Genomic DNA, 21,090 nt, shown 5'->3' on the forward strand with positions numbered 1-21,090 from the left:
TTTCTGAGGGTGGGTAAAGCTAATCATCCCATATTATCTTCAGTTTAGCCAATGAACTGCTGGTCAGTTTTGAACTGCTTGACAATTTCTTTCCAAGATAACAGGGAGTAGGATTCCTGTTCAGGAATCATATGCAGCTGCTCCAATAGCCTGTGCAGCTGCTGCCTTACTCAGCTAGGCAGGGGTGCTGGAGCTGCACCTGCACTCATCGCCGTCCAGCACAGAGCCAGTAGCTACCATTGCTATTTGCAATGAAATAACAAAATCAGGATCCAGAGGCTGAGGCTCAGGTGACTTGCTTATCCTAAGTCATGCAAACCATTTTGATTGTATACTACTATTTTTTTTACACTGGAAACAAAGTAAAACATTTATGGGCTTCTTAATAATTTTCTTCATAGTGCTTAACAGGGGTACTTTGAAGCAGAATTGTCATACCAGCTCAGATGCAAAGTCCCTCTAAACCAGAGCTACAGTTTGAAAACTCCATAGTCAGCATTAGTCTACCCTTTCATAAGTACTCAAACTAGACCTTTTTCAAAATCTTAAAACATTAAATTAGTTTTTTCAAAACTGCTATCATCATTTGTTGTAAGTTTGTCTCCTAGTTACTCATCTGTGTGTCAGATCACCTACAAAGGTTTGGTCACTGTGATCTTCTCTGGCAGCAGCTTCCACAGAATCATCTGGCATTCCAGAGAGAGCATTTCTTCTGCATCAGATGGACGTTTGGCACTCTTCATCTCACTGAATGTCACCTTGTCTTTTGCTCTTGGACTGGGAGAACGACATGGAAATGAGACAATTTTCATGCAATAGGCAAATTGATACTGAAGAAGGTAATACTGGATGAAATGTAATTATGACATGCAATAATGCAAAAATCGAAAGCAAGTATTCCTAAATATCAAGAAACATTTGTTCTATGCTGTGTCTTTTTTCTTAGTCTGCTTTTCCTTTAAATACTTGCACAGCTGCAGTTCTCTGAGCAAATTCAGAAGTTAGTTACTCAGGATTCTTTGCATTACAGATTAATCAAGACTTTTGCAAAATATGCCAAGACACCCATCTCACTGAAGTCAATAGGAGTATTTGAAGTAGAGATTACTATGATTAAAGGTGGTAGAGTTTGTATCTCTATTCAATGTTATTTTTCAACAAATCAGCTGAATTAATCTCACCTTGTCCATTATTGAAGTGTTACATTGGGTAATGATGCACATTTTCTCCTTCACTGAATTCAGTACCACTTCTGTTTGAGCCAGTTCAACAATTATGAGGTTTAAAAGGAGGAAAAATCCCCAGAGATGGCACAAATGGGAAAAAAAAAAAAAGAAACAAATGGAGAGCAAAGAGAGAATAAAAAAATATTTTACTTCATTTCCTTTTGGAAAAATCCACTAGATAAAGTGAAAGCAGTAACATATACCAACTGGGTTTAGTAAAATATTTTGACATTGCCTTGCATGACATTCCCCTAAGCCAAAGAAGGAAATATTATCTTGAACAAATGACCTTATGATAAATGCATAACTAATTGAAAAAAACATACTCAAAGAGAAGTTGTCAATGTTTCTCTCACAAACTGATAACACATTTCTGTGGCATCCTCTTCTATTCTTTACTTTCATTAAAAACATGAATAGCAGTACAGACTACCCACGCCATTTGTAAGTCATGCAGAGCTGAAAGCACATTTGAGGCTGACGTAGCAGTTCAAACCAGTCCTGACAAATTAGAGAAATGGTCCAAAAGCAACATGATGAAATGGAAAAGAAAGAAAAAGGCAACAGTTGGGAGAGGAAATTGAACACACAAACAGAATATCAGGAATAACTAGGTGGGCAGAATGCTAGAACAAAAAAAAAGGTCGAGGAAGGGAGGTTAAAGTGGACCACAAACTAACTCCAGGTGAAAAATGTGATACTATTAATAAGTAACAGGCTGTGGCAAGTAACACAAAGGCGGTAATTATTCTTTATTCTGTACACATAAGGCCTCAGCTGGAGTCCAGTTTTCCCTACCCTGCTATAAAAACAAAGTAGACCAATTGAATAGAATTAGAAACAGCAGAAAAGAGATAAAAATATACCTAGAGTGAAACAATATTAGGGAAAATATAGCAAATAGATTTAGTCTAGAAAGGAGAAGACAGAATACATGAGCAAAGAATTTTGCATAAGTCTGCACCTAATTGGTGGTGAAGCTATAAGGAGCCTGTGTATACAAATGGCAGGTGAAAATACAATGGAGTGCCACTGGTAGTCTTGATATCTGGATCATTTAAAGCTCACTATCAAAACCAGATGTGATTGTACCCTATATTCAGGTTCAGTTTACAAGCAAACCCATTGTTGATACATTGAAACACTGATGACATTTCTATCTCATTCAATTTCAACAGATTTTATCTCTTTTTCTGTTTCTCTCATCTGTTTCTGGTATTTCTTCAGATTTAAAGGAATAGTCAACATTTCCCCTCTGAAGCTTTTCTCAAAGCTGCCTGAATTCACTGAAAAAAAAATAAATTGAGTGTTAACACAACAGGGATCGCTTCCTAAATTTAAATTTCAGTCTATAATTGAGGAAAAAAAAGTAATAAAGTTTTTCAGTGGTTATCAAAAAGGCAGAGCCCTCTCTGAAGAATGTTATTTCCAGCCATCTTTACACACTGTTTGAGATCTAGAAGCACCACGAAGTACATATCTCACTGTGAGCTCAGTATAACTAAGTACAGACAATGTTTAGCCACAAAATATCTTGTAACTAGTGAGGTAATGTATTGAATTTAATTTTAAGAATGTTCTAACTGTATGTTGAGAACATTTTAGACTCATTTTGGCAGTGTTTGATTTCTGAATATCACTAGTGCCATGTTTAGAGTGGATCTCTATCAACTAAGCAGAAACTGAAACCAATCTTCTGCTAAGGGGAATGAGATCTTCTAAGCTAGCCCCGTCTCCCAGCTCATGTATTTTATACCACTCAACATCCACATTTTTGTTTTGGTTTCATGTAATGTTAACCACCCTGAGTATGATGACTTCCACAGGGAAATCCCACCTTCATTCCTTTGTCCTCAGTTACCAGAAGCAGCTAAAATTTCTAAATCCCTCTCAGTGCAGAGTGGCAGTTGCAAAAGATCTCAACCATAAAAACCCAGTGAGCTACAGAAAGGTCATAGGAGGATTATGAATGATTTTGCATTCTCATTGTGAAATGGAGAGATGCCAACATAAACTGAAGCAGAGGCTGGCTTTTACTCATGCCCATTAGCCATAAAAACAAACATGAATTCCACAGAGCACAGGGAGATTGTGTGGGGATAACAAGGGAGTTGGGGGTTAAAACAGGTGCAGGATTGATATGATGACATGGTCTTAAAACCATGTAGGCACTACCTCAGGGCTGTTGGCAACCTTGATTATCGTTTTGTTCAATCCTGGGTTAAAATTAAATGTTTCTTTTTTGGATTGGTTTGTTGATAAGTTTTTTTTTTTTAATATTCTGTCTTCCACTCTTTTTTACTGGAAATAGAATTCTTTATTCCATTCTTCTCCATGTGAGGATACATACCCCACGGAAATTCTTCCTGTCTCTACAAGAGATTGGTATTTCTGGCAAACCTTCCATAATTCCTTTATGTTGCTGTAACTGTCTGCTCTGTACGTTATTCCTGTTTACTCCTTCACTACTCTCATTACTCTCAGATTTAATTTATAAAGGCAGTGACCTGAATTAACCCAGTAATTTCTCTGAAATTTAGGACTGTAGAAGACATTATGGTGAATGTAGGATTTAAGATTGACCAGGTAATTATACTTTAAGTAGCAAAAGAAGGATTTTTGGAAAATACCTTTTTTTTTCTGGTATAACGTGTATATTTTAGCTGAGACTGAATAACACATAATGGTGCTCAATTCAGAACAAATGAAAAAAAAAATCTACATTAGAATAGTTAGGAAAACAGAAAAAAGATGGTGCAAGTCTGTTTCAATCTCATCATTTATTTCATTGTTTCCAGACCACAGTCTCTGATCACAGGGCCTATCCACAGATGATTCGCAGACTAATATAATATTCAAATAAAAAGAATGAGGACAGAGACAATAAAAATGCAGGTGAGACTACAGTACAGTTAAAAGGTTGACTATTATATATGGTTCATAGAAATCAGAGGATGAAATGAAACAAGATTTCTCATTTTTCTAACTACTTGACCTTATAGTGGTACCTTGTCTTTAAAAAGTTTTATTAACACAATTGACTATGCAAGTTTAACGTTGTCACCAAATAAACGTGAAAAGCACACACACGCTGCACAATAAACGAGATCTGACATTACTTTTTTAATTCTGAGAATTTTTGTTTGTTTGTTTGTTTTATCAACAGGAAGGCTTAGGGTTATTTCAGTTTTTTTCATTCAGGCACAGTACGTTAAGGGCCACTGCTTTTCAGACAGCCTAGGAAGCGTATGGAGTCTGTATGATACAGCTATTCCCTACTTCTGTAACCTGAAACCCTGGAGTCTGTTCTTTCATTGTCTCTGGAAAGAGTTGGTTCACAGGAACAAAGCTGCCAGAATGATTCTGTCAGCACAAAACGTTACAGTGAAAAATGTCATAGATGCTTTCATACAGGAACCTCAGCCTGTCTATCACTTAAGCAAAGTCACTCATGCCAAGACTTGGAGATGTGGAGATGTATTTAGTAAGATATAAACGTAAAGAAAATGAGAACAAGACCCAAAGTATTTAAACATACAACCTAAATTTACCAAATTCATTTTACTGTGATAATACTGGATGCAATTTCTTCTTCTGCCGAAGGAAAGGAAAAAAAAGATAAATTCTCTAGCTTTTGAGATGTCAATACACCTTTCACTGCCTTGGAAATTGAAAGAAAGGGAGACGATAAAAGCAGCAGAGCAAAGGAAGAAGATTCAGTGGTGGAGGACCGTATGACCATGCAAAATGGTGAATGGCTCTTCTTACTTGCAGACCATATGAAGACAACTGCTAATCAGACCTGAGTCAGCTGTCAAGCCTGACCTCCATGGCTGACTACAGCATCAGGTGCTTCAACACACTCTTTAGAAAGCCAAAAAAACATCAGGAATTTGGTAGGACTGGTGGTCCTAGAAAACTTTCTCTTCATCATTGCAGAGAGAACGTGCTCCCGTTTACTCTTGTGGTCTGAAACACATCTCTTCCCTGAAAAGAGCTTGTCTTCCTCTTGGCAGGTGTCATGTTTTAGTGTGGGCAGCAGGGTTGGCTGGGATAACCTGGTGCCCCATGTATTTTGAACAGTGGGTGAAGGCAAGGGAATAGCCTGGCTTAGCTGAGAAAGCTACTCTTCTGCAACACGTCTTGGTGGACCAACATGTTGGTGGACTTGGGCACCAAAAACCTGTGGCTGGTAGATGCATACCCAAAGTGGGGAATATCCAGACTGCTTGGAGACATGCATTTGAGGCATGCTTCAAAGTGGGAGGTTCCTCAAAAAGGTGCCACTATGACAATCCTCCAGACAGCATTAGTGCTAGACCAAGGGGACAGCTGGGGACTGGGCCTCATGTGCTTTATTGTGGGTGTGGTGAAAAGATAGAGGAGGTCACATACCCAAATCCTTACCTCTGGCTGCCATTTCCCACAAGCCTGGGAGTGCCTGAGTGCCACTTAGTGTGTGTGAAAGAGGGGAATCATGCAAACAGGGACTAAATCTGTTGCAACAAATGAAGTAACAGCACTGTAAAAATCCATAAGGCAGCAAAATGATTTTGGCAATCCCTTACACAGCTTCGGTGTAACTCATTAAGGTTGTATTTCAATGTAGTATTTGTTTGACTATAATTTTTCTAAGATGCAGACCTTACGCTTAAATTGTGAGAGCATAGGCACTTACTATTTGGGAGGTTATTGAACTAATTCTCCAACAGCCAAAACAAGGAACAACTGTGACTTGGAGTTAGGGGACTCAAAAGCGCTTCTTTCTGCAAAATCAGCAACCTGTCAGCTGCAAAGAATTACAAGCATTTACAAGGATTTCTGCAGAAAAGAAAACATTAATAAAACGATTAACAGATTCCCCCCCCCCCCCCCTTAATATGTCTAACACTCAGCACCTTTGCTTACCTTTCAGCTTAATGTCACTAGTTCATTTATTTTTATAAAGACTGCTACAGGATATCTTGGTATAAAAATACTTTACAGTGAGGCCTGTTTGGGAAGATCTCTATACTGAGTAGCTGACTGATATGTCTGTCAAGTTCACGGCAAGTAAAACGGTGTTTCTTACCTGCTGGAGAAGAGGCCAAACTTTTTTCCTACCAAAGACCATGTTGGGAATTTGTCAGAAATCTAAGTCTTGAATTTAATTTGCATTCAGCTGAACAGCTTACACCTCCCTTGCAGCAGTGGGGCAGCAAAGACCTGTTCCTGGCAATGCTCCTCCATGTTGATCCAAGGGGCCAGGTACGCAGCTAAACCCAGAATATTGTGTTCTGTTTGGATGTCCACTGAGATCAAGACAGAGCATCAAACACCTTAGTGACAGGATTTCTTCTTTGCAATTTCTGGCTTCAAGTTTCTATTCACTATAAATGAACCCTCTTCTTCCAACTGAACCAGGAGACTGATCCACATAAAAAATATGCAGTTTAAGATATGCTTCAGTTTTAGGCTTTCTGCAATGAGATTCTATAAATTGTATAAAAAGTACAGTTACAAAGCCATTGAAAAATTTAGATACAGTGAGAACTCACTAGGGCCATCTACGCTTTTAAGGATTAGAAATGACAGATGGGTGATGGATATGTTGATCTGTCCACCTGGTAAATGATTGAAAAGATCTTTGCCATTTTGGTAACTGGGGTTACTATTTGGGCTCATCATTTTTACATGAAACATGAAAAAAATTAGCTTATTTTCTAATTATATTTTGAACCCTTACTAAGAAATGGAAGCAGCTTAAGTGTTCAATTAATGTAGTAGCAAAAACACTGGATTATATTTTATTAGATTTTAGTGTTATTATGAAGTATAGAAAAGAATACAAGCCTTACCAACTTATTAGCATCTGCTTTAAAAATGCCAAAATCTTAAAACTTTAAAAGACCTTTCTGAAAACATTAATTCCACTGTACAGTGAAATTACTACCTAAAGGGAAAGTGATGTAACAGTTACTGCAAGAAAAAACACATGTGGTACAGTGCTTGCATAGGCCTTGATTCAGCAAAGTGCCAGCCAAAGTATGCTTTTAATGTGTGAATATCCCATTGACTTCAATAAGACTATTTATATGCTTAAAATTAGGACATTGCTTAAGTACACTGCTGATTTGAAGCCACAAAAATCAATTCAGACTTAAGGGCCTGACATCATAATTTAAAGGTTACATGTTATAGTAGTTCAGAGTGGGATTCACCTGAATAAATGTAATCATTTACACTGTAAGCATTGACATCTGGGCTAATTGTTTAGCTTACCAAAAGTACCTATTTCCTCTCTATTTCTGATAAAAGGAGCTTGGGGAGGTTATTAGCTTAGATACAGATGTCTCCTACCACAGATGTCCAAAGTTACAGGAGCTGAATTTCATTGTTGTTGCTCTTCTTTTCTGTGTTAATGCTGCTGTCTTTATGATCTGCTACAAACTAAGCATTTGTCTCTTTTAAACTAAAAGGACACATTTAAGCTCCTGTCTTTCTCAGGTTAGCTCAAAATGTATTCTCATTAAGGAAGAGCTAACAAGAATCTACAGAAAACCATGTGTTTGTTTTCAGAGTGTTAATGATCTTCAGTTCACAGGTAGCACCTGGTTTCCCAGGAGCTGGATGATGTAAACCAGTAGGAAAAGAACTGCAGAAACAAGGCTGCAATATTGAGAACAGACTTTTTATTGTTTCATCTTGGTTTCACCAGCTTTTATGTTGAACTTATGAAGTTATGTTCTGCTGCTTTCTTATGAATTCAACTTTTAATTATGCTGATTATATCTGGGTCCAATTTGAGACCTGATTCAGCCCTGCAAATAGGCTTCAGTGGAATTTAAAGCAAGTTTCTGTGGTTTGGCTGTTGAGCAGTTCCACAGAGAAATCCAATGCTTGCCATAATGCCTAAAATAATTTGGAGAAATAATGATTTCCTAGCAAAGGGTTCAAGCTACATGATGAAAGTCTTATCTTATGATCTCTCAAGATCATTTCTTAGTTTCTGTATTAGCAATTCCTGCCATTACAGACATCAGAAAAATGTCCCCATCACTGAAAGAACTATTTAAATCCAGCAGACTTAAACCTATGCTTACAGCATGCAACATCCTTCAACTAATACATCTAAAATCATCTGTGAAACTATAGCTATGCATCCAAATGAGCTCACAAAGACAGCCAGTGAAGGACTATGGAAGAAAATATTTTCAGAACAATTAGTCTTTCTTCTTCAACCTCTTAACACTTCAAACATCTACAAAAGACAGTTTGATGGCTTTTCCATTAATGTTCCTGACCTCTGTAAAAGTCATGGACTAAAAAAGAGATGTTATTTTTCATGGTAAATGCAAATGTTTTTGTGTTCCCTCCATTGTAGTTCTGCAGGACCTAACTCTTATGTCATTATCTGTAACTGACAGAACAGACAGCTTTTATCATTTTCTTTCCCCTAATATTCCTCTCCAATAGTATTTGCCCTTTTCTTTCCAACTGGCTAATTGACTACCACAGTTATGTTTAAAATAAAATTGTTATTATTCTCAGCATGTATTTAACATGCTTCTATTTGAGCGCTAAAAAAGGGCTTGCTCAAAACCGTTGTTTTTTCCATTCTGTAGCAGCAGTTCCATTGATTTTCTCTGCAAACATTTTTTTCTCTTACACTTTAATACTGCTGTGGATGTTATAATATGATTTTTACACTAAACTCATTCAGGGTAGGGGATTGGCAGTCTAACACTTTGTTTGCCAAGCAAGAACGTTCAGAGGAAAGTAATTAGAAGTGTACAGTATTTTTGAAGCTGAGTAATGAAATTGCAAGTATCTGACCCCTCAGTTTCTCATCCATATGGACTTGCATCTTATCAAATTTTTACACATAGCTATGAATGAATTCAACTTATACAAAGGAAATAAAATTTGCTCCATGCTTTGCCTGACTTCAAGCAAAAAGCTGGTAACATTTCTAAGTTTTTCAGAATTTTATACCAATTCAGAGAACAATACTAAAGGTTGGAGTTAAAGGATGAGTTAATAAAAAATTACAGTGAATCATCAAAATTTAATAAAGATGGGAATAGTTTGTTTTTCCATGTCCTGCCAGTTCTTCCTGAATACTTGTTTCTGATTTAGATGATGACTATGAAGTTCAAATATAAGAAAAATAACAGTAACTTTGAAGATTGTTAATAATAGTAATAAAAAAAAGTTTAAATTTATTTTGTGGTTTCATTATGTTTCAAAAATTTCTTTGATTTACAATTTCATTTCTGTAATATTGATTCAAATTTAAACCACCTCTATTTTGAGGGCTTTTAATTCATCATTGAGGGCTGCATTATTCATTCATTTAGGAATCTCTGTAAAGTTTGGTTCCAGATCTAGGTGTAAATGAAACATAATTTCTCAGGACATAATCTTTTGAATTTTTATTTTATTTGGGGCTAATTGCAGGAAACATCCTTTCCTCAAATAACTATGTTTATCTTTCTTGCATTTCAAACTTCACAGCATAAACAAAGAGATAAACAGCTTCCCAGATAAACAAAGTGGTAAGAATGGTGAAAGACCAGTTTATTGTAGGAAGACGCAAGCTAGTGAAATATAGTTTAGAGGTGCCTTGGACCTAGTTAACAACTAATGGTTAGTAATGATGATGATTTAATTAGGTTACCTCCCTCTCTTTTTATGAAACACCAGAGAGAAAGTTACTGCTCTGGCCTTCTTGGAGCAGGGAACTACTTCTCAGCCTCCCTTATTTTAGGCAAAAATCCCACCATCAGCCTATGGAGAAGCAGCTGCATAATTCTCTTGTAGGAAGTTGATTGAGCTTATAAAAATAACATCATTTGAGCAAGAAAAACATTGAATATATACCCTTTCATTAGGACATTCACCTTGAATATAGCAGATCTGTGTTCATGTTTCATGTCATACATGTTTTACATTGGAAGCTTGTTTTTCTGTGCCTCAGGACTATGAGACATTGGCCAGGCTCTTGGTCTCTGCAGTTTTCATCTAACTGTAATAAAGCCTGAAATCATTTTTTGACACTGTGAAGCTTTCCAAAAGTATTTCCTTCCAAACCTTCCATTTTCTATAAATGTTAGGTTTTGAATGTTAATCTTTTCCAGTGAAAATCATGTAGTGAAAAGATTCCTGATCAGTTCTACTGCAGTTAACTTTTTTCCCCTCCAATTCTCATAAAAAGCACTTCCTGGAGCATTAATAAAATATAGCTACCTAGTTTTTAATCTAATCTGGTTTGACTTTCAGTATCTAAACATTACAAAGTTTGCCATTGTGTGTTTTTGAAAGAATTATGAACTGTGGTTTTCCCTAACTAAGTGAAAGGATAGCTTTCTTAATTTAGATTTCCCTGGCATGTCCAGCAAACAATAATTCATGAAAACCCTATTTTAAATTCTTTGCAGAAAGCTTTTTTGTTTGCTCTTATGCAGGGGAAAATTGACCACAAGCTTGTCTCCTGTAGAAGTGGTTTCCTCATCACATAAGTCTTCCAGCAGAGGACAATGCCTTTTTCATCCTAATAAGAGGTAGGTTAACCAGAGAGGAAAGTGTGTGCAAAACTGATTAAAAAAGGAAAAAAAAAGACAAAAAGAAAGTTTCTGAAATGATCAGGAAACGACCTTGCACATAGCACATTTAGTAATTTGGTGGGAACTATTGTAGATGTATGGACCAGCTGTTTGGCTACCATCAGCTGCGTGTCAGGATGGGTATCAGAAGAGTTACAAAAAAATTTTAATACTTGATAGTCTTGCTCACAGTCTAAAATTTTTCATCAGATGTCACACCATTCATGTCAATGAACATAACTACAAAAAATGAGGCATGTAAACTGCACTGTAACATTATTTTATGTTAGAGTTCTAAGAATGTTACAGAATAAAATACTAATCTAAAGCAGTGTGTCAAGAGGCATGAAAAAAGTAGAAATTACAAGTGCAATGTAGATTTTATAGTGGTGTCCCCTTATGTATGTTGTGAGGTTTGGAATTAATGACCTTAAAGATCCCTTCCAACCCAAACCATTCTATGTGGACTCTTCCAGGTGTGAAAATCTATCTTCCGTTTAACTTTCTGGTCATATCATTTCTTTACAGACTTTTTAAAAAGCAGGTACATGGCACTGGGATAGTGAGTTTTTGCGAATTCAGGAAGTCTGAAACCTAGCTCAAGCCTAAAAAAAAAAAATAAAATTTAAAAATACTTATTCACAAAACTAGTTCATTCTGTGGATCTGAGAAACTTTTTCCAGTTGTGTATGAAATATCTGTAGCTTTCTATCCATATTCATAAGAATTATATATGAATATGCCAATGCAATACCATTTTTATAACCTTCAAATTCATTCCCATACAGTCAACTGAATCCAAGGGGAGCTGCAAAGAAAAATTTGACCCTCTCATTTGAATTATTTCCTGGTGATGTGGATGAACTTCCAAACAGAGATCATAAACATGAAATAACACCCACATTGTATGTGAATTAGGTCTGCAGGATCATTTATTTTGTTTGCTGACCATAACTCTGCATATTCATCCTGCAGTTCAAAAATTATTGTAAAACTTTAATATCTGTCAGGAGTTGGATTTGCTGATTTCAAGATGAACAAATGATTTAGAGGAAGTAAATTCCACATACATTTCTACCTTCTCTCTTGATTATGCCTTTTCTTCACATCCAGTTTATGGTCTTTACATCCTCTAATGCAGCTTTCATTTGTAGGTGACTGCAAAATCTCTTTGCCTGTTAGAGTCCTCAGCATTTGAAAGCACTTCTTCAGTATATTTGAGAGAACAATTAAAAAGCATAATCTGCTGAGGTGTATTAATGCTGAAATCAGCCAACTCTTCAGATTAGCCATAGAGATTGACAGAGAGGCCTTGGCATATAAAAATCTATGTTATATAAATTTGCATAAGTCTAAAGCTAATGTATGCTCCAGCAGGAACAATGTCAGGTTTGCATCAGAAGGTATTCAACAGGCCAGGTCACGGGGTTTTTCAGCTAGTAGCTGAAGAACAAATCTGAAGAGGAGAAAAAAAAAAGAAACCGCAAAAACCTTTCCACAACCAAACAAATATTTCAAGTTTTTAGGAAAATAAATATTGTTCATGTGACCCACAACTAAACAAATATTTAATTTAATTTTGGGTTTATTTAGCAGAATTGTTCAATGTGAGTTCTCTTTATGTCACTTTTTCTATGGAATCTTTGTAATGTTATTTTTAAAATCCCTCTCGCTTCTCCCTTTTGTTTCCATGATTATTCCCTCAATATTACTTATATTCTTAAGTAGTTTTGATACTCCTTAAACTCAATTTTGGTGTCAAATTGGTATTTTTTTTTAACTTACTATGATGAAGTTCAGGATTCAACTGACTCCTGAAGCTAAACTGAGCCACTGGGTATTTTCCCTGAGTAAATGTAACAGTGTACTATCTTTCACTAGTGTCAGCTTTCACTAAAGAAAGAGCAGGACCTTTCAATTATATATATATATATATATGAAGAGTCCAATTTTCCTCTTGTTTACAATATTTTAATTGAATTTTGTGAAATCCTATATCTACATGGAAAAATCATGTTACTTAATATAAGTTACTACACATGGATATTAAGTTTCTTACAGATTTTGGTATTGCTGCTGAACAGATTAATATTCAGCTATAGAAAGCACATGACAACATGTTAACTCTTTACAATTAAAAAAAATGAACCTTAATGCTGTGTCTAAGCAGCTTAATAGTAGTAATCTTAACACCCAATCACTTATGATCTACAGACAGCAACTTTTATCTCTGGAAGCAATATCTCATTCTCCTCAAGGATGAGAATAAATCTGATTCATCTGGTCTAATTGGCACCAAAGTTAAGAAGAGATATTGGAAAGATTATCATCCTATAATTAGGGATTTATAATTACTTAATTAAAAGCCAAATTTTCTCAAGCCCAGCCCGAGAGTTTTCATTCAAACATGTAACAGCTCCAAGTAGCATGTACTAACAGGAGGGTCCAGCTGATATGGAAGTAAACTGGAGAGCAGCTTCTTCTGGTCATTCTTAATGTTGTTCTTCTGGTGTGAAGTTACTTTGCCAACTTTTACAGTTTCATAGCAGCTATTAAGAGTGACAAAATAGTTCTTGTCTTACTGTACACCCCTTGGAGATCTAAATTCCTTGATGTTGTACCTGCTAAATTTCATGAGTTCCATTTGAGAAGGGTAGAAAAGAGATCCATATGTCATTCTAAGTTTACAGGGTTTGAATTCCAGCAGTGTTGAGTGGATTACACCAATCAAATCTAGGTTTAGGACTATAGAGAAAGCCATCTGTTGTTTGTATTTTGAATCTAATGCATAAAATGTATGATGAATCAATCATCTGCCTAAAACATTGACTTTCTAGTGAAGAGTGAATAGCTTCCTCAGCAAAAAGAAGGCTTTTTGTTGGGAGGAAAGTCCAGCTATTGATTTATGTGGCAAAATGTCAACTGATTAATCCTATCAGAGAACTTTAATTAGATACATGCTCATTTGTTATCCTTGTCTCAGGGCTACTACTGTGTATAGTATTGGCTGGCATTTGGACTTGCTGGTGTCAGCACTGCAACTGCCCATTTGCAACATGCGGTGTCATCACAGAGATCTTGCAGTCATGCAAAAAAAAACCCTATTTAAGCCTAAATAAATTGATTTCTACTGAAGTTTAAAATAAAAAAAAAAAAAGAAAAAAAAGTGCAATTATAGCTGTACTTTGTGGTCATAGCGTTTCATTACACAAACCCAAAAATAAACGCCAGATGGTGCAACACACAGACATTTAAAGGTCTGTATTAGAAAATCCTATCATGGTTATCAGTGGAAGTTCTGAGATGAAACGTAGATTTGCCAGAATGGTAGCTAAAGTAGCTGAAATCTAGCCACACAGTTTGAGAGAGCTGCAAATTTGTACACCTCTCTTCTTTCAAGATGGAACCCCTTCAGAGCCAACAAACAGCCAGATGTCAAATATAGAAATCAGGTCAGAGAAGACCTATACAAAAGAAAAGCGTTTTCTCTCAAAAAAGAAGAGGTGATTTTTCTATCTCTGCTTTCCAGAAGAATTTGACAGACTGCATGTAGGAATTTCACTGGAGTTTCAAATGCCTCAAAAGAAACTCATATTGACAATTGCAGTCTGATCACCTCATTACCTCATGGCACTTTCTACTATCCTGCCTACTTGTCATCTTCCTTGACTTTTATAAATAAGTTTAAATAGTTTCTTTCTTATTCAAGCAATGATGAGGGATGAGTTTGCAATTAAGGCTATATTCAGACAGATTTATCTGGGAATGTCCTAGGTGGAGTCAGCTTTTCAAAACAGCAAGCACACCACTAGTGTGTTTTTTTGCCCTACTCTGGATCAGAGGTAGGAAAGCAGTTTATTCTCAGTGGATGCCAAATTTTTTTTGTTCCTTTCTTGAGCTTGCCAGTAAAAGCAATTTAAAATATTGAAAGATCAGGTTGTCAGTAAGTAGAGAGGTGAAGCCTGAGGCATAACCGTGGACATGTCACTTCAAAAGAGGAAAAAAAAACCCAACAAACCAGGCTTGCATTTTAAAGAAGAGAAGATGGAAAGCTTTTACTTTGAAAGGTGAGCACTGAAAATCCAGGAATAAATTTGACTCTTGGAGGTGATGAAAAATCTTTTAGTAGCAAGCCAAATAGTCATTCTTCAGGCTAACCCATTTATGTGTCTGTGTTCGAACATGTTCAAAAAAAGGGACCTGGAAAACAGTTCATAGGCAGAGCAACTGAAAGGGCTGCAGTAGTTCATGTGGTAAAGAAGGCAAATTAAGTAGAGGGAGAATAATAAAAAGGTGAAAATGAAGAAAGGCCTTACAAAAACTTTGTTTTTTTTCAGATTCTCTGCCTTTTCCCAAAAGAGCAGTTGTCTCTTCCTTGTCCATTCATTAGAGATGCTGTCCCAGTCCTCTCAATCCTCTAATTCCCTCACTGTACTTCTTGGTTCCCTGACATGTACCCAGCCTCTTCAGATCCTGGCTTTGGGATGCACCTGCATTTGTCAAATAGTTATCTTACAGGTCTGGTAACAGTTCCCATGTCTAGTCCCCAGTTCATCTACATTGGATATCTGCCAGCTCATTCCTCCTGTCTTTTTGCTGAAATGACCCAATCAGCTTTCTCCAGAGGAAACCCAGCTACAAGTGGTAGAGCAGCACACAGCAAAGCATGTTCCAGCTGGGTAGTCCAAACACTAATTATGACAGGTTTAGCTTCCTCTGCCCAGCACAATCCTTCTGTCTCTGCAGGCCTTGCCCTCTCAAATGCCTCCCAGTGCCACGTCTCTGCATATGAATCATACATTTTCACAGGGGTGCTATAAAAAAATAATTCCAGCAAACATTATTTCATGCTCTCACCCAAAAATAGTCACTAGGACATTAAGTCATGTGGAGTGTAGAGAAGATCCATAGAATCATAGAATGGCTTGGCTTAGAAGAGACCTTAAAGATCATCTAATTCCAACCCCCCTGCCATGGGCAGGGACACCTTCCACTAGATTAGGTTGCTCAAAAACGCATCCAGCATAGCCTTGAACACTGCCAGGGATGGGGCATGCACAGCTTCTCTGAGCAACTTTTACCAATGTCTCATCACCCTCACAGTGAAGAATTTTTTCCTTATATCTCATCTAAGTCTAGCTTGTTTCAGCTTAAAACCATTTCCCCTTGTCCTATACTTACATGCTCTTACCCTTGCAAAGTTCGTCTCCAGCCTTTTCATGAACCCCATTTAAGTACTGGAAGGCTGGTTTACAGTCTTGAACAACCCCAGCTCTCTCAGCTTCTCCTCATAAGAGAAGGCTAAGTGTTATGCATAATAAATACATCATTTTCAGGCCAAGACTAAGAATGTGAATGCAAGCCACCATGTTCCTTAGGTTTGAAAGCAACAAATAGTTTATGGGGCCAAAAGTCTAGCAGTGCATAGGCAGAAGTATAGCAATTGATGATCTGTAGTGCATTTCCTAATTTAATCTGAAAGGAATCTATGATGTGTGTTGTAATGTGTGAACCAGAACACAGTAATACGGACCACCAGGAGATTTCTTTCAAAAGTACACTCTTGATCCAGTGCTAACTTGATTGCAAATGCTAATACCCATACTAAAACACCCAGATGCATCTTCTTCCCACAACAACCTTTGATCCCATGACTCTTGCTTAGCTTTCAGCAGACTCTTCCAAAAGTCAAACGCTCCTAAGCCCTGTCTAGCCACTTCTGCCTCTTGTTATCCTCACACCAGTCTTAGATCCCCCTCTGATCTGCTCCTTTCTTCCCTCAACCACTGATATACAGTCACGTTCTCCAATCTACACCTCCCATTTTTATACTGAGTTCACCTACATTCCTTTCCCAGCCTTTGTCCAACATATCACATGATATCCTACAATCACTGCTACTGCTGACATCTGGCCCAGCTCAGGGGCTCCTGATGATCATGAGCATTGCAGAGAAAAGACTGCCAGAATGTTGAACAAGGCCAAGATAATACATTTTTGTGATCAAGTTGGACCATGTTAGATGAAATTTTCCAGAGAAAAAAGAGTGGATGTATAAAAAGCTAACATAGGACGTCCCACGCCAAATGAAGTTTGGTCAAATGATAAAGTAAAGCATTGTCTAAACAACATCAGACAGCTCTATTAATTAAGGATGTCACTGAAATCCTGCTTTGTATTAAGAATAGTTTGAGGAAGGAAGATTGAAGGATGATTGAAGGACTTTGTTCTCAGTAATAGCAAAGACAAAAAGGATGCATTTTGTGAAATAAAGCATAATATTCAAACTAATTGTGGGAATTATTTTCAGAAAATACTACACATAGTGTAATGGGCTCACTTTGGTGCTGCGAGATGCCCACCAAACCACTCTGTCATACCCTTCCTCAAGAGAAGAAGAGGAGAAAATACGATGGAAAAGCTCATGGGTCAAGATAAGGAAGGGCAGATCATTTATCAATTACCATCATGGAAAACAATCTAATTTATTGTCAGTTAATAACAGATTAGGACAGCAAGAAATAAGAACAAAACTAAAAACACTTTCTCCCCACCCCTCCCTTCTTCCCAGGCTCAATTTCTATCCTAACTCTTCTACCTCCTCCTCCATGTGTGAGGTAGAACCACTTGTTTCACCACGGTGTCCTGGGTTCAGCAGTAGCAGTCATTTTTCCCCTTCTTGGTAGCTGGTGCAGTGCAGTGTTTTGACTTTCGGCCTGGGAACAGAGCTGATAACAAGGATGTTTTGGTTTGGCCAAGGACTTTGTGAGCCTCATGCTCTGCCAGGGGGGAGGGGAAGCCAGGAGGAAACAGAGACAGGACACCTGACCCAAACTGACCAAAGAGGTATTCCATACCACAGCACGTCATGCCCAGGATGTAACTGGGAGTGAGCCGGAAGGGCTGGGAGACTACAGGGTTGGAGGAGGTATCGGTCAGAGCTTGGTCGGGCTGGGGGGGGGCGAGTTATCGGTTGGCTGGTGGTGAGATGATGTATTCTCTTCCCTTGTTATTTCCTTTATCATTATTATCATTGGTGGTAGCAGTAGTGATGTGTGTTATACCTTAGTTGCTAAACAGTTCTTATCTCAACCCGTGGGAGTTGCATTCTTTTCGATTCTCCTCTCCGTCCCTCCGAGAGCAGGGGGAGGGCAAGAAAAGGGGGGTAAGTGAGCGAACGAATTGCCTGACTGGGTTTAAACCACGACACAAGGTCTTCTCCAAGAAGAGGTGTACCTGGGGCACCTCCCCCCTCTCCTTCTGTCTTTGCTGATACTGGTATCTGCGTAGTTGTTTCTCTTACATTTTTTCATTCCTCCTCCAGCTGTGGTACCTTTTTTTTTCCCACCCTTTCTTAATTAAGTTAGCACAGAGGAGCTACTGAAATCACTGATGGGTTTAGCTTTGGCCAGTGGCAGGTTCATCTTGGATCTGGATGGAACTGGGTCTGTCTGACATGGGGGTAGCTTCTGTTGTCTCCTGTGAGAAGACACCACTGCAGGCACCTCCCCATTACCAAAGCCTTAGCAGATAAACCCAATACAATTAGTACAGCTTGATATGTGAAAAAGAAACCCAAATTAATCCAGCTAGTCAACAAAAACTAGTTGCTCACAAAAAGGCTGGAAATTTTAAAACAGTTTTAATATTTTCACAGCTAATTCTAAAATTTCTAGTTTGAAATGGGAAAAAAACTTTTTTTTTAATTTTTGTTAATACATGTAAACATAATTTTAAACACCATTACCATATAAATTGACTAGTCTACAAATGAGTTACAAGGATTCTCTTTTACACAGCACAAGTTTTTCTTCTTGATTCTTAGTAGTAATCAGTTAACAGAGATTAGAATTCAACTTGACATATTTTTCCACTAAAAATGATTATTCAGTTCTTCATAAACTTCTAGATTTTGTTTAAATGTAAATGTTCTATTTTTCCATTACATCTTGATTGTTGTATTTTAGTTAATTTCTTTTTAGTTTAATAATAATTTTTTTAACGAGCTCTTTTTTCTATTTGCTTTTCTAGTTCTGAGTTATAATAACTGGCAATGCTGTGCTGCATGCCGTATACCAGCATTGAGTAACTGCATAATCTCTAACTTAATTACAGTTGTAGAAATAGTCCAAAGAATTGTTCTATTTTCCAAACATTCAAATAAAAAAATTAATTGGATAAATCTGAATGGAAATATGGTTTCATTTGAATTACTGCTTGATCTTACCAGATCTAGAACCTAACATTAATAAAAACATATTATATACAGAAATAGATCTTTTGAAGTAATTTGTTATGAAGACTTTACTTGAAAATGTTACCTCACAAAAATTCTGACAAGTGGGAAAAGGGCAGATCCTTCATGCATAAAAGTATTTGTTGTTGTGTTCATAGTAGTGACTGATAATTAAATTGGGTTTGCAACAGATGGGAGGAATGTAAGTCAGTTTGTGGCAGAAGGCAGACACACTAGCTAATGAGAAATCACAAAAGTATGTTGCAAACAGTTGATTGAGCTGCGTCTGTTATACAAACTGTATTTCAGTTAAATCTGTGAATATTTTAACAGGAGAATTAACAGGAGTTACTCAGGCATAATTGTATGTATAATTATTGCGTACATTGCTAATGTCCTCCAGTCTATCTCAGAGGGACCAAAGGACTCTGCTTATTGGAAAGTCACCAAAAAGAAAAAGTTATATTGTGGCCAGGTAGTAACTAACAAAGGTGTGTGATATCTGGTCTGCAAGAACTGGCTGAAAAATAAGTATATATAAATAAACCTTATAATATTTTTCACAGAATGTGAACTAATGATAGAATTAGTGCTCTGTGGAAACAATAAGCCCATTTCTTGAAATACTGATTAAATCATACGTATTTGAACAATGGTAAACAGTTCCATAGCTCACAAATAACCTTATAATGTAAATATCAAAGAAGTATGGAGCTATTTCTGTGTCTACATGGAGACAAAACTGGAGAAATTCAAGAGAGTGATATAAAGAAAAACTTGACAAAGGTATTTATTTGATGAATACCCTGATTATGTGGCAACTGCCCTACTTGTGGAACAAGTCTTTGTGGAACAACAAAAATGGAAGAAGTCTGAGAATGAAAGTTAAAGCACTTGAAAGGCAGAGCCATCTGCAGGTCAAGACAGGGACATATCAGTCTAGAACCTGATTTGTTGGAGGGACTATAGATATCACAGTATGCTAGAGATTGGAAGGGACCTCAAAAGATCATCTAGTCCAATCCCCCTGCCGGAGCAGGAACACCCAGATAAGGTTACACAGGAATGTGTCCAGGCGGGTTTTGAATGTCTCCAGGGAAGGAGACTCCACAACCTCCCTGGGCAGCCTGTTCCAGTGTTCTGTCACCCTCACTGAGAAGAAGTTTCTTCTCAAGTTTAAGTGGAACCTCTTGCATTCCAGTTTGTACCCATTACCCCTTCTCCTATCATTGCTTGCCACTGAGTAGAGCCTGGCTCCATCCTCGTGACACTCCCCCTTTATATATTTATAGACACTTATAAGGTCACCCCTCAGTCTCCTCTTCTCTAAACTATAGAGACCCAGCTCCCTCAGTCTTTCGTCATAAGGGAGATGCTCCACTCCCTTAATCATCTTCGTTGCCCTGCGCTGGACTCTCTCCAGCAGGTCCCTGTCCTTCTTGAATTGAGGGGCCCAGAACTGGACACAATATTCCAGATGCAGTCTCACCAGGGCAGAGTAGAGGAGGAGGACCTCTCTCGACCGAACTACCTACCACCCCCCTTCTAATACACCCCAGGATGCCATTGCCCTTCTTGGCCACAAGGGCACAGTGTTGGCTCATGGTCATCCTGTCGTCCACTAGGACCCCCAGGTCCCTCTCCCCTACACTGCTCTCTAACAGGTCGTTCCCCAACCTATACTGGAACCTGGGGTTGTTCCTGCCCAGATGCAGGACTCTACACTTTCCCTTGTTATATTTCATCAAGTTATTCCCTGCCCAACTCTCCAGCCTGTCTAGGTCTCGCTGGATGGCAGCACAGCCTTCTGGCGTGTCAGCCACTCCTCCCAGCTTAGTGTCATCAGAAAACTTGCTGATAGTACACTCAATTCCCTCATCTAAATCGTTGATGAATATATTAAATAATACTGGTCCCAGTACTGACCCTTGAGGCACTCCACTAGATACAGGCCTCCAACTAGACTCAGCCCCATAGACTACAACTCTCTGGCTGTGAGGATGTTGTGGGAGACTGTGTCAAATGCTTTGCTGAAGTCAAGGTA

At 37.8% G+C, this 21,090-nt stretch overlaps 1 long non-coding RNA gene across 1 annotated transcript; it reads right to left on the reverse strand.

The window, feature by feature from the left end:
• Positions 1-512: 512 nt before the first annotated feature.
• LOC134157430 (uncharacterized) lies at positions 513-3,142 on the reverse strand. The gene is made up of 3 exons (XR_009962324.1): positions 3,064-3,142; positions 1,182-1,252; positions 513-771 (listed from the first exon to the last, which is right to left on the reverse strand). It is a non-coding gene; the product is annotated as an uncharacterized LOC134157430 (long non-coding RNA).
• Positions 3,143-21,090: the final 17,948 nt, after the last annotated feature.

The sequence above is a fragment of the Pezoporus occidentalis genome, unplaced genomic scaffold, assembly GCF_034315485.1.
Source record: "Pezoporus occidentalis ecotype Australia unplaced genomic scaffold, CSIRO_AGI_Poc_V1 ctg96, whole genome shotgun sequence".
NCBI lineage: Eukaryota > Metazoa > Chordata > Aves > Psittaciformes > Psittacidae > Pezoporus > Pezoporus occidentalis.